At 36.6% G+C, this 24961-nt stretch overlaps 1 protein-coding gene across 2 annotated transcripts in view; it reads left to right on the top strand.

Moving 5' to 3' along the window:
• Window positions 1-24961, top strand: part of LOC131431138 (LIM domain transcription factor LMO4) — a 726034-nt gene that overhangs the window by 140356 nt on the left and 560717 nt on the right. Inside the window, exons 1-2 of one of the 2 annotated variants that reach the window (XM_058596660.1) lie at window positions 2663-2825; window positions 9460-9938. The exons of the other annotated variant lie outside the window; for it this stretch is intronic. The gene's annotated coding sequence lies outside the window, so the exon portion shown is untranslated. Of the gene's footprint in view, window positions 1-2662; window positions 2826-9459; window positions 9939-24961 lie in introns of those variants that run through there. 2 annotated transcript variants of the gene reach the window in all.

Here is a 24961-nt window from a genome sequence, read left to right as displayed (position 1 = left end):
TACTCTATTGAGTTCTTCAGGCGCAAATTATCGATAACTTCTGTTCTATTAACTGAAATGCTCTTGATGAGTACCGTTCACATGGTCAATGATCGAATGAAACTTTCCCTAATGCAGCCTGATTAAACCTTAACCCGATTCATCTGGTTTCAGTCGAGACGATATTCTTCTCGTACCCCCCCCCATCCACCCTCAGGCAGCCGTCAAATGTTTATTCAATTTCTTATCAGCTTTTCTCCGATTTACTTCACCATCCTGTTGATCTCACTTGCTTGGATGGAAGCAGCGAGAAGATTTTTTTCCTGCTTTTCTTTCATCTGCCGTCTTGCACTGAAGCCAACCAACCAGTCAACCAACATTTCCTCGACGACTGGCGGGAGAGTGTGCCTTCCGAGCACCCGCGCGCTTACCCGCAAGATGAATCGAGCGTCGTTTGCTACTACTTCGAGTGTATGAAAAAAGAAAAAAAAAGTGTACGGTGGAGCACGGCACAAAAGTCCCAAGTACACACAAACAACAATTAAATCAATGGATAAACACTCGTTCGCCTTTCACCGCAGTCGGCAGAAAAGGATCAACGGAAGGTTGGAAATTCTGGGGTAAGGAGAAAAAAACGGTACTGCTTGTTGGTCGTTCGCTGTGGTGGTGCATCGTAATCGCAGTTTCAGGATGACAAAGGATAGATAAGTAAGTCTTTTCTGATCAGCAGCTAAGTAACATCATTACACATTAAAGTTACCCAGTTGCCGAACCATAGTACTCCTAGAGGAGTGATTCATATAAGTGATCTAAGCATGTCATGACCTTAAGCTGTGGAGAAAACTATGTTTGACAGGGTGGGAGTAAATTATAGGTAGATGTTGTAGGAAATTACAAGTAGTAAGTGTAAATGGGTTCAGTATATTTATGCAAAAGCAGTTGTCAAATTTCGTACCGTGATTAGTAAAATTGATTATATAAATGTGGGTATCTGAAAATACTTGATAGAAGAAGTTTGTGCGTGTGTGTGTGTTTATGAGCTTGCTTCTAGATTACGAAATTTCAATTAACCCTAACAGGAACCGTCGTCGTTCGTCGAACAATGATTCCGGGCCGATTTTCCTCGACGCACGCCAACCGAGCAAAAACTTTCTCGCTTAATTGCAATTAAGCGCGCGAGCACAGTAATCCTTCCACAATCCATTTAACCTTGAACCGTACGTGAACGGCCAAAGTTGGTGAAGGGAAGAAAAATCGCAGAGCTTAATTGCCCTCGACAAGGAGAGCAAGTTTGCTGGCAGGCGGCTAGAAACACACTCACGTAAGCTTGTTCGCTGGTTCGATCGGACCGACCGACCGACCGACCGCCCGTTCCGTTCAACTATCTCGAAACCACCCATATCACTAATTAATTGATCACCGATTACACCACTTTATTGTTCATTCATGGGGAATATTTTTAATTGACTAACAATATCTCTCTCTCTGTTGCGGAGCACCCTCCATGCTGTAACGAAGCAGCAACGAATCGCATATGCAAGCGCCCACCCAACTCGGCATCGTCGTTCGTCAGGACAGGCACCGTCCGACGACGATGGGGTAGCGCTATTTTTTCTAATAAGCTGCCCATTCCGCCAACCGTGATGATGCCGTGATAGAGCAGCCGAACGGATGGAAGAATCCTTCCCCTGCCAGGACGAGTAAACTAAATTGGAAACCTATGCACTTAATGGTACACATGTACTGTACACAAGCCAGAAGAGTACGGCCGATTGGTGCACCCACACACACACGGTGAATTGGTGTTGATTGGATCCTGGTTCCGTAGTAGCAGGCATAGTGGATAGTTTGCCGGGGGTGTCCGGGTGTGTGGAGCCACGAGAGCTGACTGCCAGTCAACATTCTGTGGGGGTGGTGTGAGAAATTAGTTTGGTTTAGCGTTCGCTTGTCTCTATGCTCTCTAGCGACTAGGTCGTTAGCGGGGGGCTCACCAATGGAACGGAGCGAAAAGAGACAAGGTGGCTGCCGGGCTAATGGTGCATGGGAATGAGCGCGCCAAACTGAGATGAAGGTGATTGTTCGGGGGATGTGTGCGTGAGAGAGTTACTGCGCTCTCACCTACACTTGCACCAATCAAGTTTTTAGTGTGCGTAACAAAACTCTCTAACTCACCTGGTGAGGAGCTCTCTTCTCACCGGGTCTCACTCGGTGAGAAAATGAAATTCTCTGAAATCACTCCAATTTCTCTTTGTTTTGCTCACATTCTCTCGCTCCGAACGCTCTCTCATCCCGAAGCCGAATTCCACACTGCACACGTGCGTTCGAACAACCCTGCCTGTTCGATTCACAATTTTTTTTCTTCGGTGTTTGGTGCGCCAGGCAGCATCGTCATCGTTCTTCATTCGCTAGCAGCCAACCGGTTGAAGCACATGTGCTCCACGTTTAACGCATCAGCGGGACCGTCGTTTTCGGCAGAGTGCGGCACGATGTGGGCACCTTCAACCGGGGAGGATCAACTCTCGCCAGACGAGCGTGGATTTTTCGCGCAAAACTGCCGTAGCAACGGCAGCAGGAGCAGCACATAAAAAAAGAACACACGACTTCGGTTACTGCCGCCTTCGTGTGTTTGCGGAAAGGCCAAAACAGAGAACTGCGCTTGCAGCGGAAGCACCGAATGTTCAGTTGCATCCTATGAGTCACAGCCGTCACAGTGGTACCCAGTGTCCTTGAAGCAAACGGCAACGGAACGAACACATCGCGAACCGCGCGCCACCGGTCACAGTAATTGGTTCGGCATTGATCGTGTCGTTGCGAGTGTCCATCATCCTTCCCAGGACGAGCTAAAGGTGTGCTATTTCGTTGTATTTCGGAAGGGCAAAATTTGGACACGGTGTCAGATTTTGACCTTTTGATGGTGAATTGGAAAAGTTTTCCGATTAAATCGAATCGGTGAACTATTCGATGTGCATGTGAATGTGTGTAGATGAGTTGGGGGGACGGCGAGTTCTTGATTCGAACTCCGATCGAAATATGTGTAATATGATTTTGATTCTTTAGCCGGTGAACCAGAATCAAGGTAGAAAAAGTCAATAAGACGTAACAACAACAAAAAAACTCTGCTCTGGATGTTTTCTGCTGAGAATTTAATCAAACTTTTAATTTGTCTGTTGGATTAGAGTTTTCGTATTGCCGAACTGATTAGAAGGGGTAAATGGAGGTTATTTGATCTGAAGGTTGAAATATGTGTCACTAGATTATAAGTTTAACGGAATTCTATCCTATCAGGTTTTTTTTTATCATTTTGCAATAGATGAGGGTGGTTTTCTTGAGATTACAGATGAGGCAATTTTTGAAGTTATTTTTTTGAAAATATCTACTATTGTAGCTATTTCTTTTTCTGAAAATTGTCACAATTATACTAGTAAATATGTTAGGTGTTTTAAAAATTGTCTTGCTATAATTTCACTGCTTTACTGTAAACTATCATCCTAAACGATTTAAGTTGGGTATCTAATGGGTCATTTCGTGATTGTTTTAGTTCTGCTAGTTGGCAGTAGATTTTTAAATTAGGATCACTACATCTAAAATAAGGGTTTATTATGTTTGGGTGGTACGCAGTCGATAAGTCAATATGGCTAGCGATTTAAATGAATTAGATATATGAATAAGCTTTAAAGTCACTCTGACAGGGAGCTCGAATGCTATTCGTTCCTGTATATAAATTTCATAAAATTATTCCGCTCACATGTCAAGTCCATACTGGTTATATTGACCCTTGTTACCGTTTTCAATTTCACTTAAAATACTACTGTAACGGGTTATACGTACAGTGGAGTGACCATAATGAACATGGCTGTGAACAAAAAATCCACGTGTGATGTCCGATTTTTGTTTTGTCGTGAATATAACTTACTTTACTATGGGGTGCCTTATCAAAATTTACCCAGTAGAAGAATAGGTTGAACTTAATCTCTTGTTGTATTCAACGCAGAAACATATTTTTTTCTCCATGTCATTGGCAATATGGTCAGCGATTAATGATAAAATTTTCACTAGTATTAAGTAACCACAAATAACTCAAAATTTAAGTTTTCTAAATTGTTCGATATGAACGAGCATTAAGGTAAAACTCAGTGCCATAAAAAGGGCGCGCAAAATGTTCAACGGAATGAATTGAACGAATCACCGCACAAAGCGTATCGTACAAAACACACACTTAAAAAAGGTTGCATCTTCTTGGATGCACATAAAAGGAGCGTCGCGACTCACTTACATTCACAATACATAACATCTAAAGATAAGGCATATAATTAACTTCACAGTTAATTCAATTGAAGTTTACATCGATACAAACGCATAATTTATATTTACATGTTAGCAGATGTAATATTGTGTCATCACCGAAGAAATAACGGCATATTTGAATTTACGTCAAGCGTAAATTTCATTCTTCTTAAGAGTGTAGATACTAACATTATATGGTTATGAACCATGAGCATTTTTAATTGAGGGAGACACATTTATGCAAGTTGTTGAAGACGGTCAATTTAGTCAGTCAAAACTAATCTCGCATATAACGAATTGCCCATTCTTTGTTACAGACATGATGACAACTCTTCACCTAACTGATTCCAACTATACATTAATTTATATAAGAACTGAATAATATTCAAACGAGACGTTTTTTTAAATGTGACTTGTGAGATGTTCTCTAAAAATATCTAGTTTGAGAAGTGCATATCATATCATGTTACTATTTCTCGTGAATTTTCGAAGAGATTATAGATATTTTTTATTTACGCTTGGTGAGTGGATATCAATAATTTATAGAACTCGTAACATTGAGGATGACGGTTTTCGGTTTATGGATATTTGTGAAATTTGTGGATCGCTACACAATTTGTATTTTCGAGACGGGTTTCATAAGTAATTTATTGAAAATAATGTCATAATAATTCCTATCCTAAACTTAGAAATACTAGATGGCTTTAATGCTTTGTTGTGGATTTTCCAATCAAAAAATTAATTTGAACATTGCATCGGTCTTGTCCCGTACACAACTCCGTAATTTTTTTCGTTCTCGTGCGTTCCGCCTTATTGTACCTTTACATTTATGCAAGTAAAGTATTGAAAGCAGTGTTGGTGATTGCCGAAAATTTGACAGAAGCTGCTATACTGCTATCTATATTGTATACAACATTTTCAATCCGGTAGAAGATGCTACAAGAACTCGAGTCTCACAATGCATGAACCGTGAGAGAATTTTGCTACATTTATTCGCTCCACTTCATACTCTGAGTATTTCACGGCCCTTAAAAAAATTACAGTCTGATAATGATCGTTGCTGTGTGGAATTTCTCAAGAGAGAATCGCAAGTTGACAATTATCGCAGAAAATCGAATCGATGATTCAACTTGATGATTCTTATAGGTTGCAATATTTCAAAACCCTTGTGTGGAGCATTCACAGACATTTTAATACGATAGATGTGGTCAAATAAATATCCCTTTGATCACATCTATCAAGTTTTGCACAGTTTCCTTGGTCAATTTTATTGCAACAGGAAGCCACTTTGCCATGTAGTCCATTTCACTGACAACAGTCTTTCGGATGTCTTCAATTTTCGTTTGACAATGGTGGCCAATGTTATTTTTGTATTGGGCAGAGCTCTTGTATTGGGCAGGTTCACATATTTGGGCATCATCTCAACGATGTTCGTAATATACGAACCCATAGTCTTTTCTGTAATGACAACATGCCAAATCCTACTAAAACATAACGGAACGATAGTATTTCATGGAGAAAAGCAATAGACGATAATCTAAGCACTCCAGTTCATATTTTGTTGGTTGTGGTTGCAATGTGGATGTTCTAACCATAGGAACAGATGGCTTGACACACGGGATATTTTTTTGTGTACTCGTACAATTTAGTGTGTTTGAAAATCTCAGGCACATTTCCTCTTCTAGTTGTCATGCGATATTCCTGTCATAGAAGCTGTATAAAGTCTGACTTGACATAGATTTCATTATATTGTAGCACGATAATAAACCACATCGTCGTCTTCTGCGAAGGTACTCCGTCCATTTGAAGTCACCAACTTCTTGCAAATCGGCAGTTCGAATTGTAGAAGAAACTCACAGCTTACATGCGACAGCTCTGACCGAGAGGTTGAGGTTTCGCTTAAAACAGCTAGTCAAACTTTTCTAAGTTCCCTCGATTTGGACTCTCTGGAAGTTGACAAATGTTTTCCGATCACTTTTGTTTTTTATTTATGAGTTTTTGTATCGCATGAGTATCGGTTTGGGCTCAGAGCACATGCCAATTTTCTTATTTTTACGTTTCGTAATAGGAAAGCTGAAGACTAGACGTAAAATTGAAGCTTCCAGTAGGTTGGTGACAGTTGATTGGGTCATGTTCAACAATTTCGCCAACTTGATGAGCGAGTAGTCGGGATTTTTGCGAAGCGCGAGCAAAATTTAGACGCATTACTACTCATACTTACATATGTTTTTAAGATTAGAAATTGATAAACTTAACAAGTTAGAAATTGATAAATTAAAAAAGTTTCTTGTAACACCTTCGAGAAGAAAATTTTTTCGTTTATCATTCCGTTTCACTCCATCATGTAATAGATGTACATTATATGTATCAATGTGATGTGACACCTGGTACTGGCAATGCACTAACAAAACCTGTCGTATTTTCGATTTCAATATCACAAAAGTGAGCTTCAGAACCACAATTAGAAGTTGAAATGAATAACTTCATGTGATAAATTAGGAACTTAATTACCAGAAGGCACCGGTGCGCTTAAATCTTTATAAAATGAAATTTTGTTAGCCAATGTGTCATGGCAGATGTTCCCAGGTTTGACATTATGCTGTACCTGTTCTGATAACAATTCTAGCTACCACCTATCAGATCCATTGTCTGGGATATTCTGCATGTCAAATTGTTCTAATGATTGATGCATACGGAGGCGTAATGCGAAACATTTGTTTTTTTTTCAATGCAAATTTCATTATTCTGTCTCAGCTGTGAAATCAGCATGTCATAGATATGTTTGTGCAATCTCGTGAAGAGATTTCTAGTAGGGGTCACAAAGAGCATTTGACGTTTGTCATTTTTGTGTAAGATTGGTTTGCCGTGATCATATTATTATACGAAAAACTCAAACAAAATTTGTAGATTTTGGCATCAGATATATTCTGATGCGTTTTTTCATGATCGAAAGATCGAGTTGGAGGATAGATGAAAGAGCCTTCTAAAAACGTAACTTCCCGAAAATAAATAGTCTGAAGTAGAAGTTTTCCTTTATCGCGGAGAATGGTTTATCAACTAAGCTACTATCTGGAATACATTCCAGAAGGTAACTCGATTAAGCACCACGAAATACGTGCATGATACTAGTGCAAGCGCCGACTAAAGTTCATACTGCAGCTGACCTCACATTACAATTAGTGAATGGCGTTCAAAACCTAATGGTTGTAATTTGAGGCTATTTAAAGTTAATATCTCATTTATGCGTCTTTTATTGCGTTTCATCGAAACTTGTTCCAGTGCAGGTTGCTTCGTCGAAACTCGTTTTGCAGAAAACTTATTCGTCGAAGACCACTTCATCAGAATCAGTCTTGCCGAAAATTATTTGGCCGATTATCGATTATATTGACCAGTGCGGTAAAATTTCATTTTCAATCGAATAATATAAGATGAAAATGAAATTTATGGCCACTGGCCGTCAGCATATTCCTACTAATTCATATGGCTTTTGCTGCCATTTTCAATTGAAGCTTCCAGAATTCATCGTCAGTTGAATAATCGTACCTAGTCATTTGCTCAGTTTCAAGTGCCAAGCAGTCTAGCTGCTTCATTGTCTTCGCTCTTGGTAGTGAGCAAGGTCAAATGAATAGAATTATAAATGGAGTAAAGTATTGAAAATGAAAACTGAAGGAGGAAACTATTAATTTATGTATGTTCTGTAAATGATATTTCAGCTATCTAATTTGTCTTTCATCTATCATCTAGAACCAATTCGAATGTTTACATGAACCTCATTACCTCATACCTCATTTGAAGGCCGCTCTCATACTATTGAAAGAGATATTTTGTTGCTTCAAGAGATCAACTGACGGTGGTAAAACTGAGCTTCGAATGGAAGAGAAATGAGTGAAGAACTGAATGCTGACCATTCGGTACGTCAGCGAACGTAGGGTGATCGTCAATGTGTTCCACATTCAGTTTCAATTGAATTGAATGAAGTTTGACTGCACTGATACTGACAGCTATCCAAGATAAAGAAACCACAGAGGCTTTTGTGGGCTTCGATGAATGCGTACTTTCAGGCGCTATTACTTGGTGAGCTTTTAATTCATGAATATATTTTTGACACAATCTTCACTTTTTTTGTCCGCAGCTGAAAATCACCGACCAAATCAGATATTTCTTAGCTTTTAAACTCATATGAAATAAATCTAGTTAGGAAATCTTCTCGAGTTGTTACTTTAATTGTTCTCAATACTTTTCAATGCAGTTGCATGTCGTAGGTCCTACTACGACATTTACTGGGATACTTCCGATCATAAGATTTTCGCTTACGTAAACTTTTGAGAATACTACGAGTGACGAATTTGGCCGAGTCAAATGATTTCGCACTTCTTGACCTGATCAACTTGAAAATCCAGAATCATTTTCCTTCTTTTTTTTAAGAATCGTTTAAGAAGAGTGTGAGTTTGTCTAACAAAATAGTTCCCAGAACACCGCCAGAATCAACCGTTAATTATAATAACTGTACCGTTCAAATATTTAGTAGTTTAGCTCTGTAGAGGAGAGTAGGGCATGTTCAATCACGGGACAAATCCGATCACTAGCGATCTTTCAAAATGTTGTTGGTATTTTCAAATTGATTTTCCGCCAAAAGTTGACTGCTCCAGTAATCTTACTTTACACATGCTAAAGATGTCCTGCTTGTATGTTATGCGAGATACAATTCGAAACATAACCACAATGGTAATCCTTTCGCTTGTCCCTGTTATGATCCAGAACGATGTTAAAAAAATACTTTTATCAGCCTCCAACGAGAAATTAGTTAAAAAAGAGATTTTAATGAAATTGTTGAAAATAATCTTAGATTCAAATATCTTTTGGAGGCAGAACTCAAATCAATTCGTGGAACTGCTCCACTATTGAGTAACTCTGGAGATGACAAGAAACCAAAAATTAGAATAATTCCGACGAAACACTGCACGCCACTGTTAAATGTTAGCGATTTTGTTTCATTTCTTAAATATTCATTAGAATGAATGAAAACGTGAATAATTTGTTCACAAAATAAAGAGCTGCTCGAATTATTCAACCATTCAAATAGCATTTTACTCCTATTCCATTGCAACATGAAATTTCGCTATCCTCATTTTGCATGGATATTTGAATTTTCATATTCGAATTTTTTTTTTGGATTCACTTGCACGTTTTCTCCAGGGTTAAAAACGGTCATCTAGATTAGCAACCGGCACAATACGGAGAAAAAAAATCCCATCCAATAAGCACATCTGTGGAACTAGAAACAATCTCCGGGACGGTTCGGTTGCATATGTCATTTTCTGTGTTAGATGTGCTTCAAACGGATGAAGAAAAACTGAAACCGTCGTCATTGCTTGCGTCTTTCGAGCGACCTTCTACTTACGGGTTTTTTTTTCGAATGTGGGATGTTTTTGTACTGGTGCGGCTTGTTGCTGAAATCGAGTGAAGTAAAAGTTGATAAGAAAATAAAATCGTGGGAAGAAGTTCTCGCCGCCGGGGGGAAGGAATAATACTCGTCACTCAAGCAGCAATGAAGCAGCAGTGAAGAAGGAAGTTTGAAAAATACCGAAACAAAGACAAAAGGCAAAGAAGATGAGCGATAAAGCGCTGAGTTGAAAGACGAGAACTGGTGGACGCAATCAGAGGAAAAGAATCAGGTAAATTTTTTGGTGTCTTCTCAAATTTCAATGAAAACAAACATTAGGTCCTATGCCGTAGCGGTGTGTGTGTATGCGTAGGGGCAGGACCGAAGGAGGGAGGGTAAGAAGCAACAAGTCTGCCGGTATCAAGGGAATTCAGATGGATGGAAGAAAACATTGTCCTATCGATGCGATATTTGCCTTGGTTACTACAGATGAGGTAGCTAAGATTTATTCTTCGTCTGTTTTGGGTGGACAATTTAAAAACAAAATTCAGTTCCACGGGGCGTGCGGTGATGTTTTCGCGAATCACGCTGACAAGTTTTATGGAGAATCTAAACCATTTGGAATATATAAATAGTTCTACCGTAGTTGCATTGACTGTTTATTTGATATTTGTTTATAAAATATGAAACTTGTCAGATTTACGAGAAAGAGTTTACGTTAGAGAAAAAAAATATTTGCTTTGTATGGACTTCGATAAGATAAATGCTTTGCTTGGCTCTAGTAATTATTAAAGAGTTTAAAATAGTACTAGAATCATGTGTTCGTTGTGCTAAACATGTGCCAGTTTCCAGTTTCCAGTTTCCAGTTTCCAGTAAGTGTTAAGATCCAACATCAAAAATTTCAAGTTGTCAGGGTAAACCAAAGAAAACGAATAATCCTAGACAGATGAGATTTCTGCGGTAGTCTGTCTAGCGTTAAATTTCCTTCGAATTTGAATCAATAAAAAAATATTTACCTTGAAAAACTTGTGTTGAGATAGATGACATAATGTATTTCAAATTTATTTATCTCCAGGTGATTTGTAAAACCTATGCTATCTGTTTTCACGTAATGATAATCCTATCTAGGATGTACTTTTTAACATTTTTTATTCATAATATTCTACCTTTTTAGAGTCTATCTTGTATTACGAATTGACAAATTGTTAAACTAAGTTTACGTGGGATATACGTAACTCTCGCACCCGTACTGTATTTCACAGCATTTTACGGAATTTCTCCCCAAATACTGCGTATTGATTTTTACCTTCAAATGTACTGTATTTTCCGATTGAAATGTACTGTATTTTCATATCAAAAGGTTAATACAGAATTTTAAATCATTAACGCATAGAATTTCGATTCGCGGCAATACAAAACGTCAGAAAGAACAGTGACAACACGTAGCGAATATAAATAGAGGAGGCCGGGGCGAAAATGACCACTCGCAATAATTCGAACACTAAATGTCAAATTACGCAATAATCAGCGCTACAAAGTTTGCATAGCACTATGGTTCGAAACGGGAAATTAGTGTGACAAAAATATTTTCACTATAAAACATTAGTTTTTTGTAGTTGGTGTCTTTACAAAAGTTGTTTGTAATCAAATGGCGCTCCTTTTTATGAAAAAAGTTACTAGAGTGGTCCTCATTTAGATTGAAATCTGAAATCTAACTTTCTCAATTCAACTCAAAAATTATTTCGTTGTACAATAAAGTTGTAGGAAATTTTATTGCGAGCAACTTTGTTGAAAAAAGCACCTCTCTAGCTCTTCATTTGATCGAGTTACATCAATTTTTCCGAGTAAAAGTAACTGTTCTAACTTTTTTGTGAAACGTTCTACCGAAAAATTGTCTTTAGAAGAGTTATTGAACTAATTATTGCGCACAATTTGGCTTAACCAAGCTTTTTCATATGAGCTACCAGTAAAAAGTTATGATTGTTTTTTCATCAAAAACTAGTCAAGCTTCAAATATCAATAATAATTAGTTGCCAGATCGATAGAAATGTATCCAATGCGGTTCATGAAAGGTCATAATGTAAGTAAAAATTTAAGAGAAAATTGGAAGGGTGTTATTTTTTTTAACTTATTTAAATTAGTTTTAAAAATACCTTCAAAAAACTCAAAAACATTGCATAACTCTTAAACGCCTTAACGTATTAACTTACTTCCTTGAGCAAAATGATAGTATCAAATTAGTTCTACAAGTGTTCCATACATTGTCCATTCGAGAAATGAGTCACACAAAAACTGCAGCCGAAAATCGAAAGCATTTTCACATGTGTGAATCGTTTCCCTGAACCAGATAGTGGTAAAAAATGATGAGTAAAACGTTTCATATTCACTTAGATTTTGCATTTTATTTCACATATTTTTTCTGATCATTTTCCTTATTTCTTAAAAAAATCAGTCATTTTATTTTTTTTCTATTTTTTACGTTTCGTCTTTGGCTCATCAGTGCACCAACAGTTTATGTTGAACTGCTAACGCCCCCTAGCGTTTTAACATAAACCGCTGAGCAAAAACACCTAAATAACTAATCATTTTAAGATGAAATCAAAAGTAGCCATTTCCGACCCGGTCTTCCCTACAAGTAAACAGTTAACGGATTTGTTTCCTTCTTTTCTTTCTATCATGGTTGTATACAATGAAAAATAACGTGTACAATAAATTAAAATCATCGTCAAATATGTACGTCTCTTAAAAACACTGAATGTTTTTGCCAAAAATGTTGATAATTAATTCGTACATTTTTTAGTTTATATTGAATTTAAAAAAACCCAAAAAAGGGAAATGAATAGATAACCCTTCTTAATCCACCTAGTGGTGTGATAATGCCTTTCTCTTTCTTCAAAACAGTCGCATAAAAACTTTTTTTTAATCTTTTTATTAAATTTGGGCTCATTTTTGACACCATTCGATTCAGATTGAATCGAGTAGTTCACAAAAGCATTCTTCAGTGGTTTTATCACATAGTAGGCAACATTTTTCCAACCAAGCGCTTGACATTTGCGTTGCTTATTTGTATGAGAACAGTGATGCTAATCTAAACAAACCCTTCTTAGTCCTGTTTTCATAGATCCTGAAAAATCACCATGACACATGAAATTTCCGAAATCGAAAAAAAATTTTGATGACAAAAGTCTTTGAATTGCATGAAACGTCGAGATTTAGTGTCATCTCGAAAAAAAATTGTCCTTAAAAATCGACTTTCTGGGACTAAGAAAAGTCCCAGAAAGTCGATATTTTCAAAAAAACATTTTTTGGAGTTAACACTAAATCTCGACGTTTCATGCAATTTTAAGATTATTGACATCAACAAAAATTTTCGATTTCGCCCTATGGCGCTTTTTCAAGATAAACAATTTTCAAACTTTAACCTCTGGGTAGCACCCCTTGACCATGTCCAATTTAGCTCAAATTTTGCATGAGGACTTTTTTAGAGGTGCTTAAATTGTTTTACAATAGCGCTTTACGAAATTAGAGGTGATCCCAAAATATTGGCACCCTTATTTAGTTTTTGCAATGACTGAGCGGAAATATATATTGGAGAAGCCAAGTGAAAGAAAAATCTAACAGAAAAGATGATTTTTTGGAAAAAGATACGCTCAAAGACAGGACTCGAACCTGCGTTCTTATGCATTCCGTGCATACGCGCTACCATTTCGCCACTCTGATCTTGTTTTAGTCACTCTAAAACTCGAAACAGACATAGTAGCAACGTACATCGAACATGGTCTACATCCTGGCCGTCACCCGACCGATATCTTACATCCAAACATCTCCTCTGTCCATCAAACACTAGTCCTCTCGCTTTATACCTATTTCTCCGATCAAGCATTATTTACATTAGAGCGGTAAAATCAACGTGTTTTGTCGGTTACGTCACTTATTAGATCTTCGGAATCAAAAGTCACAGCCATTTGGTCTTCAAACTTGAACAATTGCATAACAATTGCTTTCAAACGGGCCTAAGCTTGTTGAAATCTGTTTGGTCATCTCCGAGAAACTTGCGCGGTAAAAATACAACGCGTTTTGTCGGTTACGTCACTTATACAATCATATTTCCGGAACCAAAAGTCACAACCATTTGATATTTGAACTTGATCTATGGCCCGACAGTAGCTTTGAAACGAGCATAAGTTTGTTAAAATCGGTTCAGCCATCTCTGAGAAAATTGAGCGCGTATAAATATCTTCGAAATGTGCACACTCACAGACATTTTCCGATCTCGTCGAACTGAGTCGAATGGTATATAGCACTATGGGTCTTCGAGGCTCCGTTCAAAAGTCGGGTATTCCATCATTTCTAATATATTTTTATAGAGAAAGGCAAAAATATTGATATTATGAAAATAAATCATGCCATAATACTTTTCTTTTTATTATTTCTACGTTTCGTTTTTGACTCATCAGTGCAGAGCAGTTCAAATTGAACTGCTTAGTGCTAAACTTGGCTAAACGGCTAACCGATAAATGACCAAACCTGCATTGGCCAGAAATAGTCGAAAACACAATTTCGTTCGGCACGTCAGAGAAGACATTGCACTCCGTGTTCTGTAAGTAGCAGAAACTTTACGTCTGCTTGGCGGTTCAAATTGAACTGCCGAGTTTAGCACTAAGCAGTTCAATTTGAACTGCTCTGCACTGATGAGTCAAAGACGAAACGTAAAAATAATAAAAACGGTTATGTGCCCTAGCACAAAATTTGGCTAACCCCTAAATGAATTTTCTTTTGTTTTTTATTAACTATGATGAGATGAAAAGCGTACTGCAAAATGTACTGAAATGTACTGTTTTTCGTCAAAAAAAAAGTACGAGCGTTGGATACACGTCATAACAAAAAAATATGTATATGAAAATTTTTGTGCTGCACTCTTAGAAAAAATCGTGCGTATAAAACGAGCTTCGTAGTTCACTTAAATTTATATGCTTTGAATTATAAATTTAAGTGAACTATGAAGCTTATTTTATACGATATCATATGTTTAACTTCACAGTTAATTTAGGTGAAGTTTACATCGATACAGACACAAAAAATATATATGTGCATGGTAACGGATGAAATATAGTGTCATTACCGAAGAAACCACGGTATGTTTGAATTTACGACAATCGTAAAATTCATTTTTTTGAGAGTGTGAATTGAACGAAAGTCGGAGTTGAACCATCCCGAATTCCACATTTGGGAAGCTTGCCTATTCCAAAAGAAAATCGATCAACGCTGACAATAATTATAACCAAGAAATCGGCTACTGATTGTTCCGCTATTATTTTGCGTCTTTTATATTCCAAAACTTAATGGGATTCAATCTTGGATAAACCTTGAATCTGGATAAAATATAGTCAACTGTTTGAAAGGTTAGTTCTGAGAGATACTGACGTAGGCTTTCTTATGTTTATGTGACAGATATAAAATTGAAAGCTCACTCAAAGAGTAATACAGCGTCACACAATTGAAATTCATTTAAACACGACTGTAGTATTGTAAGGAATGGTGGAAGTTGCCAGAAGTTGGAATATCTTTATCTGAATGCTGACCAACAAATTGTCGGCCATGCAAGTGGTCGCTATCTGTCCTAGATTGACCGGTACCGACCCGACTAATCCCATAATCCCTTCCCAGCAGAGATATGAACAGGAATTCATCGGAATTAGCACTCACTTCTAGTTACGTTACATAGTACGACTTGGGTTTGAAGATTGTGTGTGCGCGAGAGTGAGCCAGCGATAGACCGACAGCCGTTTTCCCTTAACCAGACTAGAAACAGCACATTGTAATAAATTCCTAACATCCAATTCAATTAAGCTGATATCAAATTAATTAATGCCTGAGTAATGAACGGAATAAAAGTGGCTTCGACTGGCGCGAGCGAGGAGACGCGGTGGATGCTGTGGGACTGACGGCAAGACAAGGTAAGGCAAGGCAAGGCAAGGCAAGGTAAGGCAAGGCAAGGGACGATGCGAATATTACTTCTTCGGTGCGATGCGGATAAATATAAGATGTGAAACTGGAGAAAGTGTCAGGTTGATGATAGCAAACTTTGTAAGATCCAATTGGGGAAACTATCATGAGGGTTCTGGGAGGGAAGGCTGAGATTGGGGAAAAGTGAAAATCTTCTCTTCCATTGCGTTTATATTGAGCTCATTTGTTGGAGAAGTACTCTCGTAGCGCACAATGTTAAACGAGCTGGACAGAAACTGCAGAAGAAACGTCACGTTTCCGTTATTTAAACACTCAAAGCGTTTACAGTGTTTACAGAAGGATTATTTTTGAATCAGTGTGAAACAAATCGAGAATCATTACTCGTCGAAGCTTTTGTTGGCAAAGATTTTTTGAGTTATGTAAATTTTTTTTTGCATATTTCAGGTTAGAAGTAGTGTCCTATTTATTGACACTGCCGACAAAGTCTAATTATGTCCAACATCCTTGCTGATGGTGATCACTGTGCAGCGTGAGACCTGTCGGGGTCCAGGACAAAATGTTCCGAGGAATCAGCTATGAAGAGTTGCGTTAGGATTGTGGAGGTGCTGTGTTCTCTAATTGAAAATTTAGTGTACCCTTCGCCTCCCGCTACTCGGAAAGCACCAGTAGAGGTAATTGCGGAGGCTCAGCCAACCTACACTCATCAACTGACTGTTGTAGTTTCTCGTCTGACGGAGGAAGGATTCGTGAGTGCTTTTGCTGCTGTTTGTTGGAGCCATTTTGAGGCAGCTAACTACTAACAGTACGCTAACTTTATCTCTCCGACAAAGTCAGCCAACTTAAGGCGATGAGCAGTTTGCACCGAACAAAGCGGGGGCAATAACGATAATGGAAAGCCATAAGCGAGGAGCTGAAATTTTTTAATTAATTTTCTGCGATAAATTATTTTAATTAATTTTGATAAGAATTATAATAAATTACAAATGATCCTGAGACGGTGGTCCTTGAGAGCGTCGTAGCATCGTAGCGTCCGGATGGGAAATTTCTCGCTGTGACGGCATCCTCCGATAACAACAAACGACGCGGCAGACAGGAAAAGGGTTTCGTATTTCGATATCTTCGAGGATGCTATCTTCTAGGAACGGACCGGTCGCTCCTATCGTTAGCTAGGATGTTGTCAACGGAATCATTGCGGTTTCGAGAGCAGGCTAATTAAACGTTTCTTTTAATTGGTAAACGAAACCTAATTGGATACGACTCGATCAATCCAGTGAGCATGATGTTTGCTATCTACTCTGTAGGACAATTGCTTCCACCAACTGATTTAGTTAAATTTTAAGGTTGTTTTCATGTTACTCGAATCAATTAATTCTAAACATTGCAGTATAATCCATGTCCATGGCGAACAACTCTTTTTTTCTTTGATTACAATCCACTGTGCTTAATTTCTTCTACTACGCAAATTGAGCTTTTAACATTCGTCTCGTGGACAAGAAAATTTTCCCGCTCATGTGTGTTAACATAGAATATACAGAATACTGATGTTTTCGACTTCTTTTACAATATTAATCACATAGTTGGTTTTTAATACGATTTGCCGATTAAAAAAAATTAGAGGGTTGTATGCAAGACACGACCGATCATGATTTCATTAATAATGAAATAATTCTTAGGTACCCATAATAAATACAAAAATAAAGATGATGGTGGATGCACTAAAAGTCACAAATTACAAACTTGCTCTACTTTTAGTGTTTACATTTTTGGCGAAAGATCAAAATGACAATTAGATTCTTTCAGAACAATTGATTCTACTCTATTTTGATGCCTTCAACTAATTTTTACATTCGAAAATTTTTGGAAAATATCGTTTAAAGGAAAGTCAATTATGATGATTTCAAAGTTACTTAAAAGATCAATTTTGGATACGAACAACCTCAAGATATAAATCTGGACAAATGAAACGATTTTATATCATAATAATTTGCAAAGACAGAGAACGTACAAGCTCAATCATTTTATAAACAGCGATTACAGAAGATGTTAAATATTTTGATCGAAAAATGTGAATGTGAAAAATTTGAATAACCGTCAACCAATAAACTCAGTAATAGTGTAATTTTAATGATCCTTCGTTAAAAAGCGTCGAAAATCTTCGAAAAGTGTCTGAAAATAGAATGGCAGCAATACAAGGAAGAAAATATATGACACAGTCCGCAGAATATATTTTGTTACTTTTATTGATTTTACTTTTGCATATTAAGGAACCAATGCATATGTAACCAAATCCCTTAATTTTGTTCATATTGTAACTTGATTTTATTAATACATGAATGAACATTGTCATTGTTACAACGCATGTAGTGATAAGACACTTGTTGTTTTGAAGTAAATGATAATTTAACTGAAACTGGCGGTAACCCGAGATTAGTAAGGATTTAAATGATACATGTAAAATCGCAGATCAGCTTGTCTTGAGTTTATCTTTAATACTGTATTTTATTGCATCTGATAATTCTATATATGTGAGTCTGTGCAATTTATTTGTACTAAGTTTCGAATCTTTTGAAGCGTTTTATTCCTGATGGGACAACAGCAAATCGATACTGCATATCGATTTTCATTACATTATTTTTGCTACACTTAGTCTGGATCCCTTCTATAAGATTCTTGGAAGCAAGAATCGACCAAAATATTATGCTTTATACTTCAATTAGGTTACACGATAATTGTTTGGTTGAATAATAGGGTCTGAGGGATTATGCTGAGAGATAGTTCTTTGTATTTAGCCACATTTAATGAAAAAGAATTATCTATGATTATCATTATAACACAACTTTATACTGAATTTATTTCCGCGCCACCGTGTTGTTCGTATGTAAATGGAGATTTCAGTAGGCAAACTACCCGTTGACAAATTAAAACATTTTTAAACTTTTTCGAATCCAGTTATATGAGCAAAATTTATCAATAAATCACAGAGATACAAGTGCTTCAAATTAGGTTCGAAAAACCTATCGCCGATAGTTCTAAGTTGGCTTGCTAGTTACCGGAGAATCAAGATAAGCCATGGGTAAACTAAAGCAGAAATGTATTCGTGCATATATTTATAGATTCCTTTTTGTGCTACAGTTCATACTGCGCAAATCGGACGAGTGTTTGACATCATTCACTGAGACTGCCATTGGCTCAATTCCATCCAATGCAATTGAAATACTTCCAGGTCAATTCCATCCAATGCGATTGAAATACTTAAATGACGTTACCGCATAAGTTTAAGTGACATCATCAACAAATGACTGAGTTCTAAGCGTTCAAAACTATGACAGAAAAAGGTTACGCGGTTAATTTTATATTTTTTTAAATTGACACCCAAGCCTCGTACAGTGAAGATTTAGCAAAAGCGACAATCCAACGAGCGAACGAATATACAATCTAGTCATCACCTCACTGGACGAGCTACTTGTTTCATTTACAGTCAAGTATCAACTGAAATCAAGAAATGATTTGCAGCATATATTTATAGATTCCTCTTCGAACTACGCAGAATGATGCGGTGTTTTTAAGCATGACGCAAAGCCTTCTATGCCGAACAAAAAAATGAAGTCAATTTCCTCAGCTGGGTTTGGTGGATGAAAACATAGGTCAATTCTAACCATTTTTTCAATAGTATGCTATTGAAATACTGAAACGACGTTGTCATACATGTTTAAGTTAAAAGTTTCCGAATCGATTGGTTGTTAAATTATGTCATTCCATCAACAAATGACTGAGTTATTAACGTTCAAAATTATGACATAAAATAGTTACGCGGCTATTTTTGAAACTTTTAATTGACCCCCGGCCCCGTATAGTGAAGAGTAAGGAGTTTTTAATGCCAAAAGCATACAATGAGTTCGAAATCTTAAGATACCTCAATTGCAACCTTTCGTGAGACTGGCATTTCAACCTACAGCTAACTGACGGCTGCCTTCACATGAAAGCACGTTTACAAAGTCGATCCATCCATTGCAGGTTTATAAGTAATTTAAGCTGTCTGGTTTAACCCCGTGTCCGATGTAACCCCGGACTCCCTAATAATTTCTTGCATTTCGGCGGAGGAATTTTTGTTTTGAAAACCAAAATTTAACGTTAGTTTGATTAAAATTGAATGTGTTTGAACTATTGAAAGCAAAACTTCTAGAACTTGATGAAAATTTGTCATTTAAACGACAGAATATAAATATGAAGCTCGAGAGTATTAAATTTCCCCACTGCATCTTTTCTCCTAGAAGTAGCTGTTCTTGAGATGTCTAGATATGCATAACTCTCGATGAACCTTAGTAGCTGAAGAACCTTCTGCACACAAAAATCATATTACAGCGCATACTTCATAGCAGGCGGGAGCAATAATTATTCATAACAATTTTCATAAGAAAAAACTAGTAGTGCATTTGCAGATGTGAGCAAGTTAGAACATGTCACGACAAGTCGATAAAAAATGTAGACGAAGTTCCTTATTTTCCGAGTATGTATTGAACTCGAAAACAACCTGTAAAGTTATGTAGAATCAGATGTAATAACAGCCAGTCGACTTATACACACTTAGAAAAATTTACATCCTAATAGATACACATAAAAGGAGCGTCGCGATTCATTTACATTAACAATTCAAAGCATGTAAAGATAAGTCATATCATTAACTTCACAGTTAATTTAGCTGAAGCTAAATACAGACACAAAATTTATCTTTAGATGTTAGTACGTCTGTTAATCGACTGAGCCACAGAAGCATACGCAGCAAAAAAATGTGAAATTTACAGGTGACTTAAATCTACATATGACACAATTCTTAGAACGTAATCTGTGAAACGACTGAATTTTACAAGAATGATATAAATATACGCCCGTATTTCAAGCAAACGTGTAAATTTACATGTTTTAGCACTATGTATGTCAGAATGTCAGAATGAATTGAATGTAAGTTTACTGTAAAATTGAGTTATTTTTGATGCTCATATTTGTCGGTCTCAGAAGACGTAAATTTACACGATTTTTTCTAGGTGTGTAGAAATACTTCATCATCGCGTGGAAGTTTTTCGCAGACTAATAAACGTATGTCTGTCGATTGGGTAAAATCAATTGTTTGTGATACTGAAAGATTTTAGATCCAAGATGGCGTCTAAAGAAAAGCTATTGTGTGCAGTCGCATTCAAAATCCAATTATGTCAGTACGAAAACTCAGGGCCCATCAGAAGAACGCGAAAGTGAAGTAAATATTGCAGAAAAGATCAGATCATTCGATACGCACTGAAAGAAATAATGAAATTTACACGACATGTAAATTAGTATTCGAATGAAATAGACATTAGTTGAATCGAATATTTCATTGAAACCCATCATCGATGCAAAAATAAATTGAATTGCATGTAATTTTAAATAAATAGAACTGTATCTTTCAATTAACATTAAATTAAATTGTATTGAAACGTACAGAATTGTGAAGTAATTTTATGTTTAATTGCCTGCTTCAAATATGTGCATGAAAATAGATGCAAATTCTCAAAATATTTTTATCTGTGTACATCTGCTTGGTTAGTAAAAGGTGCATTTAAATTCATACAGTCGCACCTGCTAGCAGAATGCAAGTTACAGTCGAAACCAGTAAAATTCAAGCGATTCTAACATTAAGTCATTACAAATGAATTTTTCCGTCATTTGACAAATTAGGTCTTTATGAATTACATCATATGAGGAATTAAGTCACCTGTAATATTTAAATTTTTTTGGTGTGTAGATATAAAATTACGTTTATCGAATTAGTGATATAAGTACACAGCAAAAAATTATGAAATTTACATTTGACGCAAATCCACATATGCCACAATTCATAAGAACGTAGTCCGTGAAACGACTTAATTTTACAAGAATTCTTAAACCAAACAATAATCACATTCTCAAATTGAATGGCTTGGAATTGACATGGTCTGATCAAGCTAAATGCTTAGGTTTGACGTATGACAAAAAACTCACTTTCAAGGATCACATTGAAGGAATCCAGGCAAAGTGTAATGAATATATTAAATGTTTATATCCTCTTATAAACAGAAATTCTAAGCTCTGTCTAAAAATCCAATTGTTAATTTATAAACAAGTTTTCAGACCAGCCATGCTTTATGCAGTACCAATTTGGTCAAGTTGTTGTTCCACCAGGAAGAAAACGCTTCAAAGGATTCAGAATAAAATTCTGAAAATGATTTTGAAGCGTCCTCCCTGGTTTAGTACAAATGAGTTACACAGACTCACAAATATAGAACCATTAGATGTAATGTCACATAATATTATAAGCAAATTCCGACAAAAATCGATGCAATCTTCAATTGAATCGATTCGCTCTCTGTATTAGTTAGTAAGTTAGTATATAAGTTCCTTTTCCCCATTTCACAATACAAGTAGGTTTAGAATTTTCCCTACACAAAAATCTCAGAATTGCGGAAGCAAATAATGTCCTCATGGTAATAACCAAATATTATATACACAGCAAAAAATTATGAAATTTACAGGTGACGTAAATACATATATGACGCAATTCAGAAGAACGTAATTCGTAAAATGATTGAATTTCACAAGAATGATTTAAATGTACGTCAAACATACCCCACTTTTAAGGCAGACGTGTAATCTTACATGTTTCAGCAGTTAAAAATATATCGAAATGCATTAAACTTGTGTTCGATTACCTGTAAAATTGAGTCATTTATGATGCTCGAATATGTCGGTCTCAGAAGACGTAAATTTACACGATTTTTTCTAGGTGTGTATATATAATAGGGCTGAAAAGTCACCACTTGTGGCTGAACACCCAATTTAAATATTAATAATTTAATTTTAACTCATATTCCAATAACAGTTATTTAAAAAAAAACAAAAAAAAATTTACAAGAATAACATGAATATACTTCAAACATACCTCGCCTTTCAAGCAAATGTGTAATTTAACATGTTTTAGTACTTAAAAATATGTCCGAATGTATTAAATAACAGTTAGATTGGCTGTAAAATTGAGTCATTTTTGACGCTCATATCTCTGAAGACGTAAATTTACACGATTTTTTCTAGGTGTGTACGTATTTACTTGACTGGTTAATGGAACATATATATATTTGCATATGTATTTGACTAACAAGAACTGGGCAAGTGAGGATTACGTAGGAGTCATGTGAAACATGTCAATTAATTATGACGTAAAAAAATCGTGAGCAGACAGAAAAATGCATATAATGACATTTTAAGATAATACTGCATGGCAGATTAACAATTCGCAACTAGTTCGGATACGACTAAGTCCAATCTATGTTGTAACAAGAGCATGAAAATGTATTTTATGTTACAATGGTTAAAACAAGGTTACAACAATGTTTCTTCATAACATGATTAGTTACCAAACAGTTATTTAGTTATTTTTTGTTTGTTGTCATTAATCAGCTATTACTATAACTGATATCTTAGTAAAATTTGTATCCAAAGAACATATTATTACTGTTATTGTTGTTGGTATTTTACCTCCCATCATGCCCATCAATACTTTATAATTGGTATTGTTTCTATAGTTTTTAATTTACGAGTATGTTTCTTTCTATAATTTTTATTTTAAGATCTCATTTTGAGCTTCTTCGTTTCTGGCGAAACTCTGTGAAAGTCACTAGTTCCCTGAATAAAAAACTAGCTAATTTCTGGTGTCGAATCGATTTCGGAACGACGCCGCCATCGCCTTACTCCGCGGAACAACGTGTCGGTGGTCTCGATTCGATTTGTGCGCTAGCAGTAGTGTCAGCTGACTGATGCGTCCCGGCGTGAAAGCCCCGCGTGGCATATCGTTTTAATGGAAGAGACTTTCGGTTCGTCCTATCTGCCGTAGTACCTTACAGAAGGGTCAGAGATCCGAGAGCGATCAAGGGGGAAATTAGAAGCAGCTGTTTTAATTCCCTCGATCCGGGGTTCGGTTTTGTGGGCTGTTTTCGAGTCGCGTCTGAAAAAGTATTAAAGAGTGATAGAGACAAGGTGACTGAACGACGGAGTGAAAGGAAGCGAGCAGTAAAATCGAAAAAAAGAAACGACATTGTACCGCGGCATTTCCCCTTTTTGAAAAAAAAGTTGTTACTTTAATTTTTTGCTCCTGCCCGTTGTTTCGCTCATGGTTAGATGATGCTCCGGTGGCGGTCGCTGTCACGTTCGCTAATGCCCCGGTTAAATGCAATGTTTGACACGGTTAATGCTTTACCGCTACCCGCCCCGCACCGGGTCCCACCGTTCGACCTTCAACCGTGCGATTCGGTTCCGTTGTTATTGATGGAAAAATGGTGTGGCTTGTTGAGCTGAGGTTGATTTCTAGGAAAAGTTTTTTTTTGTTTTTGTTGGTTCACTTGGTATTAGTGGTGTGATGTCAGAATGGTCGTAATTAGTTAATTTATTGCATGATGGATTTTTAACAGCCTGCCTACTGGATAAGGCATCAATCATGGCCGAAGCGATGACTGGTCACGAATGAGCAATTGGGATTGTTTTAAATTTTTTAAATGATTTTTTTCTTTCTGCGATTTATATCGTATGAGATGAGTTTGTTTGAGGTTATAGGGCATCAGTTCATTTGTTGAATTCAGTTAGCTGTCACAACAAAAACAATGTGATATCTAGAATATTGCACTGCTGCTGCAATTCAACACATGACGATTTACTGGTTTTGATAATAGCTCAAAATGTGAATTTTGAATCATTTCTTTTTTGTATTAACGATGTTGAACTAGATAGAAATAAAAAGAAGAGGAAGATTATGAAAACTACAGAGCCATAGTACTCAAGGAAGAGCATGACTGTAAAGATAAAGAGCGGAAAGGTGAGACGTGGCAAGGGTCATGTAAGTAAGCACGAAACTGCTTGTAAGTATACTTTTTTTTCTTTCAGAGGATTCGCAATTTTTCTTCTTATAATCTCTAGTTAGTTTAATATCATTAAATATCGATTAGAAAATGAAACACTGTTTGGCTTTGCGGACTGGAACTGAGTAACATTTTTTTCTTCTTGTGCATTGCTACTCGAAAGAAATGCAAAAAAAATCTGCAACTGTTGAAAAGCATCAGAGCAAAAAAAAAAAAAAGAATACACAAACATCTGAAAAATATGTCAATCCTGTCACCACATGTGTTCAGTTTTGAATAAAGCTCTGGATCTTGTTATGTTTTTCCTCTGTTATTTATTTTTCAATGTTAATTATGTCGTTTTGGCTTGGAAACTCTGACACGATGCGAGATTTGTTGCTCCATGGAAAAAATAAGTAATAATATAAACAGGGCTGGTGTGAACAAGATATGG

The sequence above is a fragment of the Malaya genurostris genome, chromosome 2 (genome assembly GCF_030247185.1).
Source record: "Malaya genurostris strain Urasoe2022 chromosome 2, Malgen_1.1, whole genome shotgun sequence".
NCBI classification, from domain to species: domain Eukaryota; kingdom Metazoa; phylum Arthropoda; class Insecta; order Diptera; family Culicidae; genus Malaya; species Malaya genurostris.
The sequence above is the reverse complement of the archived record's forward strand: the minus strand, read 5'-3'. Positions and strand labels throughout refer to the sequence as shown.